This window comes from Lepisosteus platostomus, chromosome 27 (genome assembly GCF_059453375.1).
Source record: "Lepisosteus platostomus isolate fLepPlt1 chromosome 27, fLepPlt1.hap1, whole genome shotgun sequence".
In the NCBI taxonomy this organism is placed as follows: Eukaryota; Metazoa; Chordata; class Actinopteri; order Semionotiformes; family Lepisosteidae; genus Lepisosteus; species Lepisosteus platostomus.
The window spans coordinates 2,080,077-2,100,965 of NC_142637.1; the positions used below are offsets into that span (position 1 = coordinate 2,080,077).

A 20,889-nucleotide genomic window follows, 5' to 3' on the forward strand; every position below is an offset into this window, starting at 1 on the left:
CAGGGAAGCGGCCCCCAAACTCTCCCTCGCGCTAGGAATTCCGCCAAGGCCGGGGAGAGAGAGAGAGAGCAGAAATCGACGCTCAGCGTCCAGACATGATATAGAGGGAGCAAAAATATTCTTTTAATAATTCCAGTGAAAACATTCACCAAGGCTTCCCAGTTCTTGTTGAAGAAGGGGGAAAGGGTTTATTCTTAACTGAATCTGCAGAGAATGCTTCTTTTTAAACCTCTTAGGGAGAAAAAAACAATTCTCTAGGAGATTATAAATTGCTTACCCAATAGGTAGACCGTTTTTGGGGTAATAAATTCTTGCAGTTTTTAAACTGGAGAAGAGCAGAGGTGTGGCACATAAGTAGTTCAATCAGAGGTCCAATTAAGTAACTAAAATTTAGGTTGGGTGGAGGTCACCTGACACCCTGGTTACTGGTACCAGGAAACCCACAGAGAGCAACTGGGGCCACAGACACCAGAAAACCCACAGAAACTGGGGTAACTGGTCCCAGTAAAACCCACAAACACTAAGGTCACTGGCACCAGTAAAACTCACAGACACTGGGGTCACAAGTTAAAAGAACTGTGATGCCCCAACTCACAATGAAAGCCCAACATTTCAAACCCTTTACAAAATCGGCTAGCTTCTCCTGTTAGGGTTTAAAATTTCCAGTCTTCCAGAAAAAAATCGTACCAATGACTTCACGTAATAATTGAAGGGATTGCAAAATTAATTAAGTTTGACTTAGACCCACATTAATCAAACCCTCAAGCCACCTGACAGAGTCAGTGCCTAATGGTGACTTTGCGTTTACCTAGAGCCCTCTTTGTTTCATCCAGTGGAGTCCCAGCATCGGGTGTCTGCAGACAGTAAGTGGATTGATTTCAGTTTTGTTCTAATGCTCGTCGTAGCTGTGAAACATTCTGCCTTTCAACAGTTTTTCCAGACAGTAAAGAATGAAAGTTTGCAGCAGGGTGCACTTGCTAGTTAGGATAGATGTTTTCCCAGTTCTTGGTGACCCTATCGTTGGCTGCTGTTCATTTCAAGACAGACTCCGCGGCTTGAAGGTCTGTTAATTGAACAAGTTACACCAGGGTTTCAATGACATCACTCCCAGAACTGAAAGCCATAAGGGCCTGGTTATAAATGAACTGTTGAATTTGGGGTTCAAATCAACAATCAAGGTGTACAGCTGGAATATTGGGATCACAATATCCTAGACTGGGTTGTAGTGACTTCCTTTAACTGGATGGCCCTTTGTTCAAAGTTCACATTTCTGGTTTCTGTAATAAGACACCAGAAAGGACACAGTGTAATTACAGAGGGAAATAAAAGTGCTCACGTCATACCGGTGTAAGGGCGATTTTTCCCGGTAACATCACATTTTCCTACCGGTACCAAAACATACAACGGACAACGAAGCTACGTTCAGATCTCCAGCTACACAGCTCCTTTTCAAATGTGCAGAACAATTTGCATTACAGACGATCAGCTTCCAACACAACCATCTACCTCAGCTGTAAAGTAGACTTGGGAACGAAAACCGCTGAGCGTCTCGGCAAATACACGTTTTTAATTAAATAATAATACGCCTGTGTATATTTCCATTCCAAAATATACATCCTTCTGAAGTACATTTACATTTGATTTGGGCTTTTAAATAAACATCTGCTTCGAGGGGAGCTTGTGATAACCTAATTCGTACTTGCATAGGTACTTGCAATGCGTAATTGCTTTTATCAATTCCTAGCCACGGAGGAAAAAATCTGAATTGGAGATTTTAACTTAAAAAAAAACCCAACATGACTCAATGTGTCACCAAGGTCTGACTCATAAGCCTGTTTCAACAGAACTCTGTCCGTAGTGCGTGTTACTGTAGTTATTATTAAAATGGACCTCGTGTAATTAAATAAGAAAGTAGATGACTGCCTTTCAGCCCGTGTCTTGAATTAGGGCGCCCTCTACCGTTCATCTTCCTCACGTCACCCTTTCTCTGCCCAACGGAAAGATCCCGATGCGTTTGACAAGAACAAGACTGTCATCGATGCAAGGGGACAGACCCCGTTTCGTAGCTTTAGACGTGACTGATTTGCACTACAAGAATGTGAGTCGTTTTTGTAGGTGGTGGTGTTGTTGTTTCAAGCCTGGACTTGTTTATATATTTGGAAAAACATCGCTGGCAGTACTGGTAAATTATAAAAAAAGAGGCACCCAGAGCGTATAGTTGCGTATGTGTCATAAAATACGTCTCTGAAACGTGCGGCTGAGTAACTAGGGACGAGCTTTGAAACGGGTAATGGCCGTTCACTGGGACACTGAAAGCACAGGCGTAATGGGCGCTTGTGTGGAGCTGCTGCAATGGAACCTCGTTGTCACTTGAGCGCTTTATCACCGTATTCCATACATTACTGTACCACGGTTTTACTGGATTCGGTGGAACAAAAACACTGCAAATGACATGCAATTAACTTCCCTAATTTTGTCAGATGCCACTTCGTGCCTCTTCGTTTTTGTTCGTCATCCTAACGTAGTCATCAGCTTCCAAATAGACCGCTTTTTCTAAATCTGGTAAAAGTTACTCATAGCCTCTCTCTATTTTTATACCCTTTGTTTGATGGAATAAAGTTTCTTTCCTGTGTGGGGGACACTTACTGTAACTACGTGCCCAGCAGCAATGCCTGAGCAAAACAAAATATAGCTTTGAAAACGTGCCGTGAGCCGACGAGATCCACCAGCAACACATTCACTCTCGGGGCTAATAAGACTGCCTGTGGGAGGAAATCTCACACTGACCTATGTGTGAACGCACCGGGGAAAAGGTAGGGGAGCAGGATGTGCTAGCAGTAGTCCAGAGCAGCACCTAAAAAACAATTACACAATTGCTCCCTTTAACACCTCAGTTAAAACAGCAACTGGGAGCTGTTAGAAGATTTGAACCGATACTGAGACTGGAGACCCCTAAGCATGCCGAGTGGTTTTGGTGGAAGTAATTCTTCCTGGGAGGGAAGAAAACCAGCCCCTCATCAGCCAGAGAAGCCCTGAGCAATTGCTTTAAGTTTTTCTTTTCCCATCGGTATTGTCATTTTCAATGGGCAGAGTTGGCCGGGCATAAAACTGACTGGGATGCCTGGCCAAAAACACAATCCAGCACAGTGCTGAGGACAGTGCTTCCCAGTCCTGGTCCTGGTCCTGGTGAGCCCCACACCTCCTGGTTTTCATTCCAGCCCACCGTCATTAGAGAACTGAAGCCTTGCTGGATCCAAGATGCTCCTTCAATTGAACATCTGTGTTTTGTTTCTCATCACAAGTTCGGGATTTGATTTCACTTAAACACGTTGGAGCTTCAACCATTGTAAGAGCTGGGGAAAATAAAGAGTCTCAAGAAATCTTCTTCTTAAGTCAATGAAGGGTCTGACTGTGTAACCGAGGGCTCGGCTGGAACACAAACCCTCAGGTGTGTGGGTCACCAGGAACCAGGACTGGGATCCGCTGCGCGAGAAGGTTGTCTCCCTAGCGCGATGCTGCAGCGTGGTACTGCCTTCAATACGTCCAAGAACATAGTGCCAAGGAGAGGAAGTGATGAGGCGCATCTTTCCTGAGGAATTTGATTTGCAGCTTTTTTAGATCGAAGGACCTTTATTATCAGGCTGATTTTTTGAAGGAGGACGAAAGAAGTGAAAGCAAGAAAGTCCAGCCCTGGACATCCATTCGAGGGAAATCAGTTCCAGCCTCCTTCACTTTGCCCCACCCTGGTTTTGTTTTGCCTTTTTTCCCCCCTCTGGTCCCCTTTGAAGTCATCCTTCTGCTCCAGCTGTGGTCAGATGTGCTGCCAGTGACAGGCTGCCATGTTCCAGCCCAGGGGTGGCTGCTGTGCTGGAACAGCAGTGTCAAGTGCTTGGAGAATCTCTGATCGGGAAGAACGGAAACATCTGTCGCACACTTGTTTGCAAAGTATTGTCCTTTTGTCATTTAGCCGTTTGTAGTTTTTGCCTGTGAAAAGGCTTGATGCCAATAAGGTTGAGACTAAAATTCACTCTTGTGGTTAAAGGCAGTTAGAGAAGTCTGTCAGGCCTATATTCTCAGCAGGTGGCTTATGAGGCCCAAGCACATGGAAAATCACAGAGGGACACACAAATATCATCTAAAGAGACATTAGTTTAACAAAACTCTTAACCAACCCAATTATTCCTTTTACTCCCTTTATATACTAAACTAGTCCCATGTGAGAATGTGTCTCTCAGCCCTTCTCCAATTATCTAATGAATTAATGCATCCATGTGAAGCTATTTACAAATAATAGAGGCCCTAATGCCCTATAGTGGCTCTTAACCACAATCCTCGCTAGTACTGACCCGTCGCAATCAAGGGCCTCACTCTTCATAGCAGAGTATGTCTCCACCTACATTAAAGACAGTTACAATGCTTACCCAACAGCATTAAAATATTTAGGTTTCTTGGCTGTTTTCCACTTTGCTTCTCTTTGAGGTTTGACTGCCCAGCTCAACAAACCAGTACATTTCAGCTGTCCACCCAAGAGAAACCCAGGTGCGGACGTTGTCCTCCACCTCTGCTTCTTCACACGCAGCAGACCAAAGGAGGATGCAATAGAGCTACAGACACAGATTGCAATGCAAGATGCAAAAATCACACAACTTCCTTCCATGTTTCTGGTGCACCTAAAGAAAACTATCTTGAGGATTTCAGTCCACATCTGAATGTGGTTAACCCACAACAGAATCAGAAGAAAGATCAGCCAACAGCCTTAGTGTCATATCGAAGCAGGGTCTACTTCCATCAGGTTGGCATACTTTATGGACTGGAAATTCAATAAGGAGTGTCCCTTTAGGCCTGAAATATCAAGCCCAGGATAAGACGAAAAGGACCTGTGACTTCAATTATTTGAGGACTGTATAATCTTCCAAAGGACTATGTTGTGGATGCAGGTCCTGCAGAAAATAAATAGATGCTGCTCTAGCATTTAGCTAAACTGGTTAAAAGAATCCCTCTGGTCTGCCACCTCTTCATGTCTGTATTTCATACAGCAGCCAGAGGTCTTTGAAGCGGACATCCCCAGCAAGAAAACATCAACATAACAAAACCATCATCACAAGAAGCGGGCTTGTTGGGGTTTTTTTTTAAATGAAAAACAACAGTGTAATTGCAAACACAAACATTACAAGACTGAGGAAAGCAATCGTTAACAAGACGCGAAATAAAAATAAATAATAGCAGGAAATAAAATATTTTTGGACAACATTATGAGCCTTGAAAGGCCGGGATATTTGTCTTCAGCATACTGCCTGTTTGTTTTTCTCAGTCCCCTTGAAGTAAATAAAATAATAAAGGTTTCAGCTCACTGGCAGGTGAATGGAAAACGCTACATTTTTCTGTCGTACTTGCTTGTATTTTTTTTTCAGCTCGCCCTCGGCAGTTAGACAGGGGTGAGGAAGTAGGTTACGGTTTCTGAGAAGACAAACAAATCCAGTCGTCAGCCCACACTGCTTTCTCACCTAAACAACTCGTGCTCGACGTGTCGGAGCTCAGTGTTTCACTGCTACTGCCGCACGACAAAAAAGGGCACCATTCTCATCCACAAAGGAATTCCACAAGAAAGGCTGTCTGACTGAAGAAAAAACGGGATTTTTATGACCCTAGATGAACACATCAGCCAAGTAACTGGGCAAAGGTGAGAGGTTTTTTTTTCCTTCAGCCAATTTCCATCTTTCACCTGCGGCCAAGGCCGAAAAACCAGCCGGGTCCTAAACAATGAATGCCCACGACATGCCCCTTGGCGTAGTGACACACAAGTTAGTTTTAAATCAAAGAGCCGAACGTTTTAACTACAAGAATAATGTGAGAGGCGTGTGACGGGGCCCATGATCATTTGGAAGTCACTGGCTCACAAGTTGTTATTCCATTAGGAAAATTATGCCGAACTTGTGTGGAAAACAAGCCAGGAAAATAACAGTCCTATTAGTGCTAGTTTCAAAGCAGCAAAGTCTGTTTGTCAGTTGTGTGACAGAAGACACGGTTTGTGCTTTTCTGTCTGTGAAGCAGCTGTGCTGAGACCCAGCTGCTGTACAAATGCCCTGCTCCCCATTAACGGTTAAGATATCTCTCTGTTGTCATTTTTTATAGAACCAATTTTCTTTGTAACTTGCAAATTAAATGATCTTTTTATTTTTTAAATTGAACTGGACTTTAATGTTCTGCCATCAAATTTTAATTAGTCGGCACATCGGTTGCGCACAAAAGACTTTGACAAAAAGACAAAAAAAATTATGCTGAGGTGCATTCCCACTCAAAGGGATGTAAAACGCCTTCCCCTCTCACTTTGGTATTGTCTAAATAATAATACGCACTTCATTCATATGGTGCCTTTATCCAGCTCAAGGTAAGGTTAGTCCCATTGTACACGAATGCGCTGTATATGATGTCTAAAAGTGCCTTTGGGGCACGCACAGCACCCTAAACACCTGAAAGACATGGCGGACATCTGACAGAGTATGAAGTATAGATCATCACTGAAGTTATTTGGTTAGTGCTTCAACTCAAGGCAATTTACTGTATATCTGTGCCCATTTACAGCATTGGGTATTTCTTCCTAGAGCAACTCAGCTGATATACTGTACTCAAAGGTCAAAGGTACACCAGCAGTGACCATCTGAGAATGGAACCCACACCTGTCCATTATCTCTACATCCTGACACCCCTATATGGGTATATGGTCTATATACCCCTGGGAGGGGTGGACTGAGTGCAGACAGGCTCAGCATATAGATTGCAGGACAGTGCCACACAGTTCGACCTACCTAATAATGGAGTGGGGACTAGATGGGGAGATCGTTTTCAACTGGTATTATCATGTTGAGAGTGGGCTTTCGGGCTGGTCTGTCAAAGAAAAGGAAAACTCCAAACAAAAAGGAACAGATTGCATAAAATGGGTCATACTGTTTTATATTCACAAACATCAGATTGTGAAGCAGAAAACAGAGCCTTAATTGCACAGTTTTTCTCAGGGCAATTGTATGGCGAAAAAAAAAAATTCTCTTCCGATTTATTCAAAGTAAAACGAAAAGCCCAAAAGTGTGACAGTAAGCCTTTGCAAGAGGCTTCATATTAATTTAAAAAAAAAACACCAGAATGCATTCAGTTCAGTAAGTGAAAAACCTTTTAATTCATTTCTAATTTCCCAGGATTATTGCCTTTAAAAAAGATTTTGCTGAATCTAATGTAGTGTTGTTCACCATAAGAATAAAAACGAATATAAAAAAAATAATTCTCTACTTGTCTAGCAATGTGAACCATGCACATTATTTATGAGTTGTTTCTCTCAAAATGTGTTTTAATCTACATTTGAATCAATTATTTCCGTAAGTATAGTAATATGATAATACAGACAATAATTTGTTTCCCCAAACTGTTAATCTAAATTTTAAATCCAGTTATTTTTAATAAGAGTTAATGAGCACAATTTTCAATGATGTTCTTCATATTCGAGTCAGTATTGTGAAGCTTAGTGTATTTGTTGCTGATAGCAAACAGAAACTGACTTTTATTAAACAAACAAGTACGAAATTAAAAATGTCTGCATCTTTGTTCAGGGAGGCCAGCAGTCGATGAATGCATTCTGTGATGAGCAAAAACGCTTTGTTGATTTTCAGTTCAATTTAATTCTGTTTAGACGTTGAGATATGTTATTCTCTGTGAATCAGATTATATGCATAAATGTTTCATTTTGTTTATTTGCAAGGGGATTTGAAAGTCTGTATTCACAATAATAAGTCACGCAGAACTGTCGAGTTAATGCACAAGATCTCGTGAGGCTTACAGAAGCCATACAATGAAAGAAAAATATTTGAAACAATAGAATGCAGAATGTATGTGCGATTACAAACAATAAATTAGTTTAGTTTCATTTTTAACCCACACCAGTAAAAATTAAAATATACTTTAAAGAGTTAAGGTAAGTAGTAAGAAATAAAATCGTAACATAAAAGGACATAATACAAACAAATACATTTTATCATCAGGACATTTATCATTAAGCTGTAACGGCATTAAGGAATTAGTTCATTTACAAGGATGTGCATGATCTAAAATATAATGCTCACGCCAGGTTTTGTTCAATTTGTTGCTCTCATTCCACAGAGCACATGAGAAGATACAGTGTCTTCCTGTAGTTTGGGGTTTACATGCATCTGTTCATTAGACGTTTCATGCTACTATTTATGAACCAATTATTTCCACAGATCCATTTATATGACTTCTTTCTAGTTTCTTTCTTTTTATAAACTTTTTCTCATTAAGTATTTTGAAAATATAATTCAGATTGATGTTTCAGCTATGTAAGCATTGTCTTTTTTTAGTTGTTTAGCTTAGAAATATTATTTTTAATTGAATCTGAAAACAGTTCTTTTAAACCGAAGAATCTTTAACTTTAAAAGTTGCTTTTTTTTTGCTCAGAAACACTGACATCATGCAAAATGAAAAATAATTCATGACAGTGAAAACACCATTATATAAACAGTATAGGGGGTTGTAAATGTTCCCGCACAAAACTACCCATAATACAGAAAGAGAACATGATAATAGTGCAGAAGAGTTCGAGACTCCACCTTTCCCTATTTATAGCCCCAGAAAATGAATAATAATTGGGGAGGGAATTAACAGTTGTGATATAATAAATACCCTTTACTATTTAATGAGGGATTTTACCTGCCAAGAAGTTTAGAAATATTGTGATTTTATTGTAAGATTATAAAACAGCACTGCAAGAATCTAACCCAGTCAAATTAAATTTTCATTGGTCTCTTCATTTGACACTTAACTAGAACATAGTAAAGGAAATTGGGTCTGGAAATGTTCTGTGTATTTTAAACAAAGGGATTAATTCTGCGATTATGGAATTTTAATGCGCTTAAAGTAGACATTGTATTGTAATGTATGTTTTTGTGGAATCTGTACCTCCAACTGAACAAGGGCAGATTTTAGTGGTTCGTGTATTTCACCCAGCAATCTTAGTATCGTTTGGAAGAATAACACACGTCTCAGAGTATTTCTCCAAATTCCAGTTGGCGGTGTTCCTTGTTGCTTTAAAGTGAAACTTTACAGAAAAAATGTGAGCCTGGGAGTCAAATATTTGAACAGCTTTCTTTCGTTGAGCTTCAAACAAAACAAAATGTCTGCTCCTGAGAGTATCTTAGACGGCTTCCCTGAGACTTTGCAACTGGATGTCCATTCGTGTGGACTGGTTTGTTGTTGTTAGCAGTAATAATAACAGCTGCAAATTGGAATAATGACCTTGTGGTTATGAAACCCACTCCTGACCTTGGAGGGCCACTCTGCAGGTCTTCTAAGGAACTTGTAAAGTCCATGGCAGCAAAGGACCGCTGGACAGTAAAAGTGTAGATCTAGTAGGTCAGTCCTGTAGCTTTCTCTATATCCACAATTCACAGCTCCCGCAGAACTGCCCTGTTAATTCACTCTGGTTTAACTGTAGACCTGCACACAGGATGGTAGACTGTGGAAGGGTAGATGAGATGCCCAGTGGACACCTGCACTCCTGCTCCTCTTGGAAAAGCACATTTTTCCTCTTTCTCTTAGTTCTCTATTCATTTCCTGGACCGCTTTATCCAACTCAGGGTCGCGGGGGAGCCGGAGCCCATCCAGATAAGCACTGGGCGCAGGGTAGGGTACACACCAGATGGGAAGCCTGCCCATTGCAGGGTAGATAGACGCTGTCACGCACACACGCGCACCAGGGACGCTTTTCCCAGAAGCCGATAAATCTACCAGCATGTCTTTTGGACTGTGGGAAGAAACCAGAGCACCTGGAGGAAACCCACGCAAACTTGGGGAGAACATGCAAACTCCACACAGACAGCACCTCAAGAAACTAACCCAGTACTGTGAGGTGACAGTGCTAACTGCAGCGCCACCGTACTGCTCTGAACTAGTTTCCTTTATCCTCTAATTGCTATTCCTGATTAGGGTTAACCCGACCAGCTCGAGGTCTTCTGAAATAGAGACAGTCCCAGTGACTCTGGGTCTCAAAGACTCAATCGTACTGCTGTCTATACAATGGTAGAACGCTGCTCTCACAAACTTACAGTAGTACTTACTGAATTCCCCTGGGATGTCAGTGTCTTTCAAAAAGGATCGGGCTGTCGTAACAAGAGGAATTTCTTTATATCATCAGCAACATTACACAAGAAGTAATTTTACTTTCCTGTCTTCATTCTGTTGCCACTTTTCATTTCTAAAAAGACACTTTAAGCAACGTGCCTGCCTTTTATAATTTAAAGTATTTCTTGTATGTTTACTGAAGATTCAACATTGACATTAAACACTTTACAGAGCTGGCTTTGTGGGGTTTTGATTTTCTACTTTATTTTTATCTGTGGGACTGGCATCCTTTATTTTCAGTCGATTTTAGTTGTTTCTCTCAAAGGCGACGACAGCAAACAGCTTTTATAATTGCGTGGGTTGGAGTTTGTCAATAATCGCTTCAAACATGTCGGAATTAACAGCTCACAGTGTACTTGTTCCAGCCTTGCTTTGAGTTCCATTATGTTGTTTATTAAGTCTGTCCGATGAATAAACGCTAATTCGACCAACTCATTATTTGTGATTTACTTACACAAGCACCTGGGGTCCTTGTCTAAAGAAAGCAATCTGGAGCTGAAGAAATATAGACACTGGGCCAGGAAGACGCCATGTCTGTGGGTTCTTTTCTAGAAGCCTTTAGAAGTCTTAATCACGCGCTGTGAAAAAACGCAGTCTTCTCTAATACTCATTTCCTGTAGTCATGGTAGAAGTAATGAGAGGCTTGTGTTTTTCGGTTCTGAAATTGTGAGTTGGAATCAATCAGACTATTTTTTATTGAATTCCTCAGCACTATCTCAAAGCACTTTTCAATGAAGTGTTTCAGTGAATATGCAGAGCATCCCTTGTTGATAAATATGACAGCGAGCCTGTATTGGTAATCTTACCCAATAGGTAGTTTAGATGTTTGACAAGAATTAGCACAGCGAAGCTCCAGGAAGTAACCGGAGGGATTGAATACGCCACATCATGCATTTGTGCCTCATGGTAAAGCTACCAACTAGGTCAATCTGTAACAGATCGAAGGCTGTTCACACTTTGCACTGAACAGAATGACATAATGCAGAGGCTGAGTATTAAACTCACTATATGAGACAGTATTTTGAAAACAGATTTGAAAGTTTCCCACGGTGCATTGGAGCTAAATGAAAGTTTTAGCCATTGTTCAGAGAGTATCTCCAGGACTGTCAGACTTTCCCCAGAGGGGTGGTTTCCAGTCTTCAGGTTTGCAGTTTGCAGGTTGGAATTGTTGGGTTTCAGTTCAAGCACAAATGCCTCTTCAAACAGAACTGTTTTAAGAAGAGATGCAAAGTCCTAAGTTATAACGGTACAGAAAAGATAAGAAGTCCTTTGATAAAGGTTAGCAAACATCATGCAAGTGCGTACAGTAGGTTTTTTTATTTACTTTGTCTGACTGAACATGAGGAGGACTGTTAACAGGGCCCAAGCAGAACACAGATGTGCCACCTGGGTGCACAGCCATAACCAGCACCAGTGCAGTGTGCTCTCACTGAAAACCAAAAAGCAGAGTATCCATGTCGACTTATGACAGGACCTTTTTATCTTGATCTGCCTGGCACCATGCTCTGTATGGTGGAAAATTGTTCATCAGCTCATACCAGCAGCCTCATACAGGGAACAAGTCCCCCAAGCACACTCTCAACTTATAATCAAACGTATCCTTACTCAGAAATCAACCCCGTCTGGAGGGACCTTCATGTCTCCGTCTGGACCACAGATTTCAGAATTGGATTTGCCTCAGACTCGCACTGCTGTCGGTCGGTTCGCACTCAGAGGTTGGGTTGGACTGTTGAAAATAGCTCATATTGAAATGACTCTAACTTTTCCAGTTTGAATGAGGCAACGCTTAGAATAAGGTTCTGCCTTACTCCTGTAGCACACCAGGGTCACAAACTGTATAAATAACTGAGTGAATTATCTGCTTTTACCTACAAATTTGTTGAATTATTGAATAGAAATGAAACCGTTTAAGCTCACTCTTTGGAAAGAGTGAATTAGTTAAATTTCTTCACATCCCTTATCCTTCTGTTAAGTCCCCTCATGTCAAAGCACATCTCCTGTAACCAGAGGAGGCAAAAAAATCTTCCTACGTAACCGAAAGGGTAATTTCCCAAAATGTTTGCTCCAGAATAAAATGTCTTCTGGATCTTCTGGAGCTGAGGCTGGCAATAAATAATGAGGAAAAGAGAAGTAAAATCAGTGTTTAATTTAATTTCATTTTGTTTGGAACTGATATGAATATACAATTTGAGGAATGAATTTTACGCCACAGTAAAAACCTTTTCGAAGTTATCTAGGTAAATAAGGCAATTGTGGATTCAGTGTTAGAAAAGCAGATAAGTGTACTTGTAACAAAAACCGCTAAGTTAAGACCACAGACTGAAGTCAAAGATCTTAGCAGGCTTATCTGTGTATTTTTAAAATATTTGCCAAGAATTGCCAATCTACTTGTGTTTGAGTCATAGCCTTTAAGTGTTGACTTTACTGACATCTTGAACAATATACTGCATCAGTTTTGATTATGTGGATCTTTGATTTTTTTTTCTCCCTTTTTGGAGCTATTATCAGAGAATTGTCAGACTAATTAATGTAGTTTGTTTTTAATTGTGCCCTTTTTTCTTGTTGCTGGAGAGTGGATAATGTATGTTTGACTATATGTACTTTCTTTGAAAAGTATCCTTGACTGTCGATTCTATAATGCAGTCCGACTATCTTTGCCCCTGACCCAATCAAAACTTCAACTCATGTAGCAGTTAGAGTTGTACGTTCAGTTGTCCACTTGGTACTTAAAAGTGGATTTTTATTTGGTACAGTGAATCTTCTTTATATCCAAAGGAAATTTGCCATCGGCCACTGGGTTTATAATCTGTGTGTTGAAGTTCCCATTTCCCCAGTCTTCTAAAACCATCAGAATCTGTCAGAATCAAACACATCTCAAACATTAAGTGAACGGAGCTGACAATATTTTATAAAGTGAGGGTTTTTCAAAAGAAAATAGAAGACTCCTTCAAACTGTGATTACCAAGCGTCCATTTTATCTTCAACATATCCTCTTCTACTGACACCTCGGTGAGCACATGGCGTTGGACAGGGATTCTGATTTGAGTCAACAGAAAATATGAACTTTAGGAAAATGTGAACTTTTAGATGAAAGCTAAAGCACTCAAACAAGTTATGACAATAATGAGCAAGAATGTACTCTGGACTTCTCACTTGTACGTGTTTGGAAAAAAGAAGTTTGTATCAAGTAATATTTGTTTCTCAGGGACACTAACCTAAGGGTTTGTAATAAGGGTCATTTTCCAGGTATCGTTTGTGAATTAAAGTCCAAATAAAAGAGTTTGCCCACATGCTTTAAAACCTGGCAAGGTCGGTGTTATTCATATATTCCATATACATAAACTGGTTCCCTCATTTTATTTCTTCAACACAACATACAGTATAGCAAACAAAACTGAACTCAGTGTTTTGAGAGAAACGGTCTTCATGAGTAAGACCGACTATATTGCTAAATAACGAATTGCTTATTGTTACTGGTAAATAACTAATATATTGAATAACTCGACTTCATCAAAATATAAATTGTAAAAATAGCACAAATATAATGTAAGAACGTATATATAAGTATATACAGTATATAAGTATTTTGCATGTTGTTTTCATGGTCGACAATTGCATAGATGTTACGTATAATATAAATCTTTTTTAAAGCTATGAGGACATTCTTCATCAGAGGAGCAGGAGACAGGCTTGTGCCGATTCAGTTTTTATTGAGCTCAATCAATACAGCAATGCAGCGCTGGTCTGTCCCAGAACAAACACACTGCGCGGGCTTCCCAGCCCTTGTAAACATCGTAGGCGCAGACAGAAGTTTGTTTCACAAAGTGAGTGTTCTTTTCTTTGATACGCAACAGAAGTCATCAGATCTCAGCAGTTACTTTAATAATGTCTTCAATAGGTTTGAGTAGTAATCTTGTAGGGCTGGATACGTGCAGTATATACAGTATATGTCCCACTTCAGAGGGCAGATCCATGTGGTGCATTTCAGAAACTGATGGATGCAGAAAGCCGATTTGCTGCATACAGCAAAACATGTCATTGTGTGTTAGGAGCAATGCATTCCAACTTCCAAAATCCAAAGAGCAGCCCCCTTTGAGTGGGTGAGCAACCCAACGCCTGGTGAATTCTGCTTCACAATGATAGAAAAAGCCGACATCAACGGATCAGAAAGAGACGTCGCTATGAACGCTTGGCCACCACAAGCCAGTTATCCTGCGGTGACTTTTCAGACACCTCCTGCTTAAAATGCCCAAAATCCAGAAAGATCATTAGCCTTCCACCAAATCCCACTGACTTCCCTGCCGCCCTCAGACTGGGTGAGGGGCGTGACTGAGAAATAGCTCTGTCAGGCGTGAATGTATTGGAGGAAAGAGTGCAGTCATAAGGGCCACTTAGAATACAAAACGGAATAACATCCAATTTCCACCGGACCTTCACGCCCTGAGACGACCTCAGTATCTCTAACTGATCCTGTGACAATGACACAGGCCAGCCCAGATCAGATTGTGTTGGCAGCTGAAGCAGAAGAGCAATCTCTGTCTGAGAAACATGTGGAGACCATGTGACAGAGCTGTGATCTGCAGATGTCCATGTGATCCCCACCAACAGTTTTCAAAAACGCATGTTGGCCAACCTGCTGTAAATCTCAGGGGACTTAAATCTTTAACCTTTGAATGTACAGTAAAGTTTTTAAACAAAAGAATACAAAACTCAATGAAAGAAAGAGAGAAGAAATATAAATGTTAGGAATTCCAAACATTTAATAATAAGCATAGTTGTGTTTCCATTTGTCACCATTCCTTTTTAAGACGCCCAGCACTTGTATTTGGGGTAAATTTCCCCTCCCTCAGTTTTTCTCTCATTAAACAAAAAGCACTTCCACTTTCCTGGGTCAAAGAAAGAAAGCAACAGATCTGAACATGATAGAAACGTTTTAGGTCACGTGGTAAGATTTTGGCTTTAAACTGCCCACATTTTCACAGAATCAAAAAAGGTTACATTCCGGCAACATTAAAAAGACAGGCTGAATTGTTGTTTTCTCAAATAGTGATGTTCAATTTCTTTGAAGCCCCTTAGAGCAATGCAAATATTCAGACAACGAAGAAGCTAAGCGGACGTGTTGTTGAAGTCAGTAACCTGACTTCTTTCATGAAATGTCTGGATGAGATCCTCCAGTTACAGGAGGACAAGAGGCACTTTTCCGAAGAGGGTGATGGGAGTGTGGAGCAAGCAGCGCAGTCATGTCATTGAAGCCGTTATTGAAGTCTTCTTTCAAGAAAGCGCTGGATGAGATCTTCGGATCCAATTGCTACCAGCTACCAAATAGTCTAGACAACTCATATGGCCTCCTCTCATTTGTCACCTTTCTTATGTTTTATGTAACCAGTTCAAAAATTAAAACCTTGAAGCATTCCATAAACAGCCTTGTACCTGGACACGAGAAGCTTCTTGTCTTTTTATAGACGACCCCAGTGGGTCACCTGATGGTTTTGAACAGCAGCCAGATGTTCTACTGATGGAAAAGAAAACATAATCCAGATTTGGTATTGGAAGAAAAAAGCAAGACGTTCAAAGTTCAAGTAGAAACAAAACGTTTGTGAAGTCATCGTGACAGCTGATGAGCTCCATTCCTACAGATCTTTCTCCCAGACCCGCTTTCTTTTCTGTGGTGGCGAGTGTAGGTCTCGTGTCTCAGGTCAGACCCATTTGATTTGGTGTGGGTGGCGGGTGGGGGGTCTGTCTCAGACTGCATCGTGGGTAACATGAATAAGGTGTAGCCAGGATGTTGTGGTCACTCAAAAGCCACAGAGGTGACAAAGAACTGCAGACAGGGGAGCCATCTTCACAGGTGCATCTACACAAGGTTGAAGGGCTTCTCTATATAACCTGAAATGATTCCTTCACGACAATAACAGACATGTCCGCTGCCCTTTAAAATTAATTATCTGTCCATTGCTGTATTTAGCATGCTGTTCATTGTTTTCCTCTTCTGAGGGTTTGGGAATGTAATAAACTCTCAAGCTGAAGCTGCAGTTTCCCAGATAAAATTATGCCTTAGCTACACCTCAGAGAGGCAGCACACAGAATGCCTTTTGCTCAGGATCCTTTGTCACTGATTGGATGGTAGATTCTCTAGAACGTGACAAACCCTCTGCTCCCCTTTCCCTCCAAATCTCTGAGGTGAGACCACAAGCTCACAGGATAAACTGCCACTGAAGAGCTCTTCCTATCAAGCCACAGACTTGAGGTGTTGTGTAGAAATTAGATGTTTCAGCCCAGGGCTTCAAGTAAAAACGGTCGTGTTGGACCTAAATTTGTAGAGAATAATAACATTCAGCTCCCACCAGCAGCTTGGCAACATTGGAGTGTGTGTGCGTCTTGACAAATAGTAATACATACTAATATATTTTATATATGTGGACAACAAGCCAAGCCTTTGGGCTGAACTATCCCAAGATAACCCCTATCTACTGGCTACATTACTCAATAAGGAACATTGCAAAGCCATTTAGGATGCTATTTGCATAAAATAGCATATACCTTAACTTGCCATTGAGCCTAAGTAAAGAAATCAACAACCTTGCAATTAACCTAAGAGTTTAGCTGGGCCCTGTAACAGGCCAGTTTTTTAAGATGTGTCTTGGTGAGATAAGGGCAGGATTGCTCAGTTTGGGGGGTCTTTCATGTAAAAAAAAAGGTGCAAATTGAACACAAGGGCTTTTGATATAACAGCTGTCCCTTTTGCACCAGTTTCCCTTGATGAGCACATGAATCCACCAGGAAACTGAATTCTCGAGCCCATGATGGATTTGTATCATTCCAGACTTGAATCTTTAAGGTTTCTAAAGATTGCAATACCGTGTCATGTGAAGTGTGTGAGTAAATGACGCTTCATTAGCAACAAATAGTTCAAACTCTTACCCCCTCACCCACATACAAAAACCTTGACATTTAAACATCCAAAGGCAGCAAAATTAAATTCTACACCCGCTGACGCAAACGCGGTCCTTCTCCCTCAAGTCTACACGGAACATTTGACCTATTACAATTTTGGAAAGCATCTGCGGTTTCACCAGATCTTTCAAAATTGCATTTTCTTCCTTCTTCCTAAAAGGGAACACGCAGAGAAAGTCAAATCATTCAAACGCCGCCGTAAAATGCAACTGCGTAGAACCCTGGGGTTTTATTTGTCTGGTTTTTTTTTTCTCAGTTTTCTGTTTGAAATCGAACCAGAACCCTCTTTTTTTCTAACCTGTGGCAGCTGTCGAGTTTTGATCATTGCGGTTGCAGAACATGAGATTCCGTCATCTGCACTCGTCCTAAGAACCACAGAGCAATCAGATTCAGGATACATGTTTCCTCTCCAGAGACAGACTGTTTGAATTCTCCCTTCAGTATCGGTGTGCTGTGACGCAGGTTTTTTTCCATTCATTATCAGCCCAATCATCAACCCCCCCCCACCCGCTGCCTCTCCAGAGCAATCTCATGGTGATGCCACTGCTGTCTTCTTGTGACAGCTCTCGTTTGCTTTTTCGAAGTAGTTTCCCCGTTTTGTACAAAAGTGCGAATGTTGTGGATTGCTGGATGTCGTTGTTTGCATCGTTCAAGACCGTTTTACGCTCTCAGCACGACTTGTACACAAGTGGCCGCTCTCCCAGAATATTTACCCATCCGTCCGTTTTCTAACGGCGTCTTCCAGTGCACGGTCGCAGGGGAGCTAGAACCTATCCCAGCAAGCAACAGGCACAAGGCAGGAGACCTGTATGTGACACCAGACACACACACAGTTACACCACGGCCAGTTTTCCCAGAAGCCAGTTAACCCACCAGCCTGTCTTTGGACTGTGGGAGGAAACAGGAGCACGCAGAGGAAATCGACATGATCACAGGGGGAACAAACAAATTCCTCGCAGACAGCACCACAGGTCCAAAACTGGACCCAGAGCCCCAGCACTGCGAGGAAGCATGGTGTCACCTATGAGGCAGGTTTTTACTTTCCCAGAAATTGGGCATAACCACACATCGTCTCAGGGGGTTTGCGTTGTCAATGACAAATGTCTAATATACAGTAGGACTCATAAGGTCACGTAACAGGTTATGCAATAGACAATTATTCCTGACCCTAGTCTCTAGTTGCCTCGCTCTGCTGTATCACAGTGTCCCTTCATGCATTGCAGTAGTGGAGAATTCAGATCTAGAGGGTCACAACTGAGACAGTGGTCTAGGACCTGGCATCAGGTATTTTGCTTCTTAGTGAGTTTGGCAGGTGTCACGCATATGTTGTTCCTCCCTTGAACTTCTGTATGTTTTTTATTCCACGTACTGTATTTTCATAGAAAGCCTCAAATGTAGTGAACAGCAATTAACAAAATGTCTTCATGACAATACTGAAACACACAATACTGAAATATTTGGGTTATTTAATGTGGCTTTTTCCCGGGAAACAGACCTGGAAACATAAAATGGGGTGCAAATGCACTTGGGGAAATTCAAGTCAAGTATTCATCTACTGCACCTGTACATATTACAGTATTTGTGCAGAGTGGTGGCTCTGTGGCTCAGGATCTGGGCCTGTGGCTGGAAGGTGGCCTGTTTGTATCCCGCAGCCGGCAGAGGAATCCTACTCCATCTGGCCCCTGAGCAAGGGCCTTTACCCCAACTGCTCCAGGGGTGCTGTATAAATGGCTGACCCTGCGCTCTGACCCCCAGCTTCTCTCCCTGTCAGTGTGTCTCATGGAGAGCAAGCTGGGGTTTGTGAAATTCCTAATGCAAGAAATTGTACACGGCCAATGAAGTGATCCGATCTTATCTTTGAAGTCTTTATCAGTTAGGCATGATTTTTTTTGGCATTTGTTTCTTCTTTTGTCTTACACATTTTGTAGTACCCACAGGAAAAAAAAAAGAGCAAAGCCTCTCTCTTGTCTCCTCGGTTTGCATCCAGGCGACTGATTAGAAAGTCAGAGCAGCGAGACGCCGCCTGTCTGCATCTCGGGCCTCAGTGAAACACTGACAGAGGCACCACTCAAGGACAGGGAGCTGTTCTTTTCTCTTTACGGCAGCTGTGTTTTTCTTTCTAATGAACACTTGACAGATTATTGCCTGTGAAATGCTCCTAGCAATTACAGTTTGCGGAAGACTTTAACATTTTGAATGGGAAAAGAACGTACATAGATGAGGAAGATTTTTTGTTGTGGGCCTTCAGTGATTACACTGGAAAAAGAGACGAAGTCTTGAAATAAGAGGACACACTATGAGTAATTCTCCACCTCCCTTTCCAAACTAATCCCCACAGTCTTGGCTCAACATATCAGACAATTAGCCCACCAGGAATTATTGCTAGTGTTAAAACCCACACCAAGAAAAGACTGTTTCCAGTGCTGGGGTTCGCATACTGTTTGTGTCGCTAGTGGGACACCTGCTAACGTAACTAGCAACAATGGGAAATGTTACTTCATCTGGAAAAGAGTGTTCTGATGGGAGGTGAGTAGTGAGAAGCATTCAGTGGTATTGCCAGGCCTTGGAGTCAGGGGTGAAGGATTGCTCTGAAGCTGCGTCTTTCTCTTTCTCTGGTCTGCGTCCCTCTGTGAACCAACCAAGTGAGGAACAGCTCATAGTCCCGCTGACAGCACTGCCAGGTGTGCTCATCTGCTTTGTCACTGGCACAAATTTCACTTTTCCTGTTTGGGCATGAGGTGGTCAAGAGCTGACGAATGGATAAGTTTGGATAGGTTTAGACATTCCAGATGAGTAATGTTAAATCTGCCTTTTGCTTTGTCAACACTGACATGAAGTCTGTCAGATTTCAGAGCAAATTAATAAACACTTACTATACACAATAAATAATAAATGTGATTCAGATAACGAGTGCTGGTGCTTATCTATGCAGCTTTACATAAGATCGATAAAAGAACATAGAGCAATGCACAGCACCACACGGGTGTCCGCATCACCACTGCGTAACTACCTGTGGACGCTCACTGTCGCGACAGTACCAGCTGCTGTATACCGGCTACACACTGTGTTTCATTGTTCATTCTGTTCTTGAGCAGCACTTGCCTTGCGCTTTCTAACATAAGACCCACTTATATCCACAATTGTCATTAAACTTTGTAAAGACTGCAAATTGTCCTGGTTAAAGGCATGTGATAACCTAAATATAGCTTAGCTTAGCTTAGCTTGACTTAGCTGAAAGTAATGAAATGAATATAGAGCAAAAGGCAGAAACCATGACCCTCACTGAAAACCTATGACCCTCCATCAGCCCTTTAAAATGTATTATGTTGCTCAGTGGGATGCTGGGATGACGTAGATGTTGAGGTTTTTTCACCGAGGTCCCTGGTGAGGTCGGGAGATTGCATGTTCTGCGTGTGCGTGTGAGTATCCTCTGGGGGCTCTGGTTTCCTCCCACGGAGAAAAGATACGCAGGGGGACGAAGTGGATTGTGGGAAAACCGGCCCTGGTATGAGTGTGTGCCAGTTTGTGCCTGTGTGTGTCTGCCCAGTGCTTCCCAGGATGGGCTCTGGGTCACCATGAACCTGAACTGGAAGAGCGGTTTGTGAAAGTGCTGTGATGTGAACTGAAATCTGCTCTCTGCCTGGTTGCTACCTCCTGACTCTGCTGGCTGATGGCTTCTGACATGGCCCCTGTCTCGAGCCTGTCTGTTGAACGTTCGAGCATCACACCTGCGCGACTCGAGAGCGACAGGCT

General features: G+C 41.8%; 1 protein-coding gene across 2 annotated transcripts in view; it reads left to right on the forward strand.

The window, feature by feature from the left end:
- The first annotated feature begins 5,466 nt into the window (after nucleotides 1–5,466).
- The window catches only part of zap70 (zeta chain of T cell receptor associated protein kinase 70), a 28,508-nt gene continuing 13,085 nt past the window's right edge, over nucleotides 5,467–20,889 (forward strand). For both annotated transcript variants that reach the window (XM_088622035.1, XM_088622036.1), the window contains exon 1: nucleotides 5,467–5,680. The gene's annotated coding sequence lies outside the window, so the exon portion shown is untranslated. The remainder of the gene's footprint in view (nucleotides 5,681–20,889) is intronic.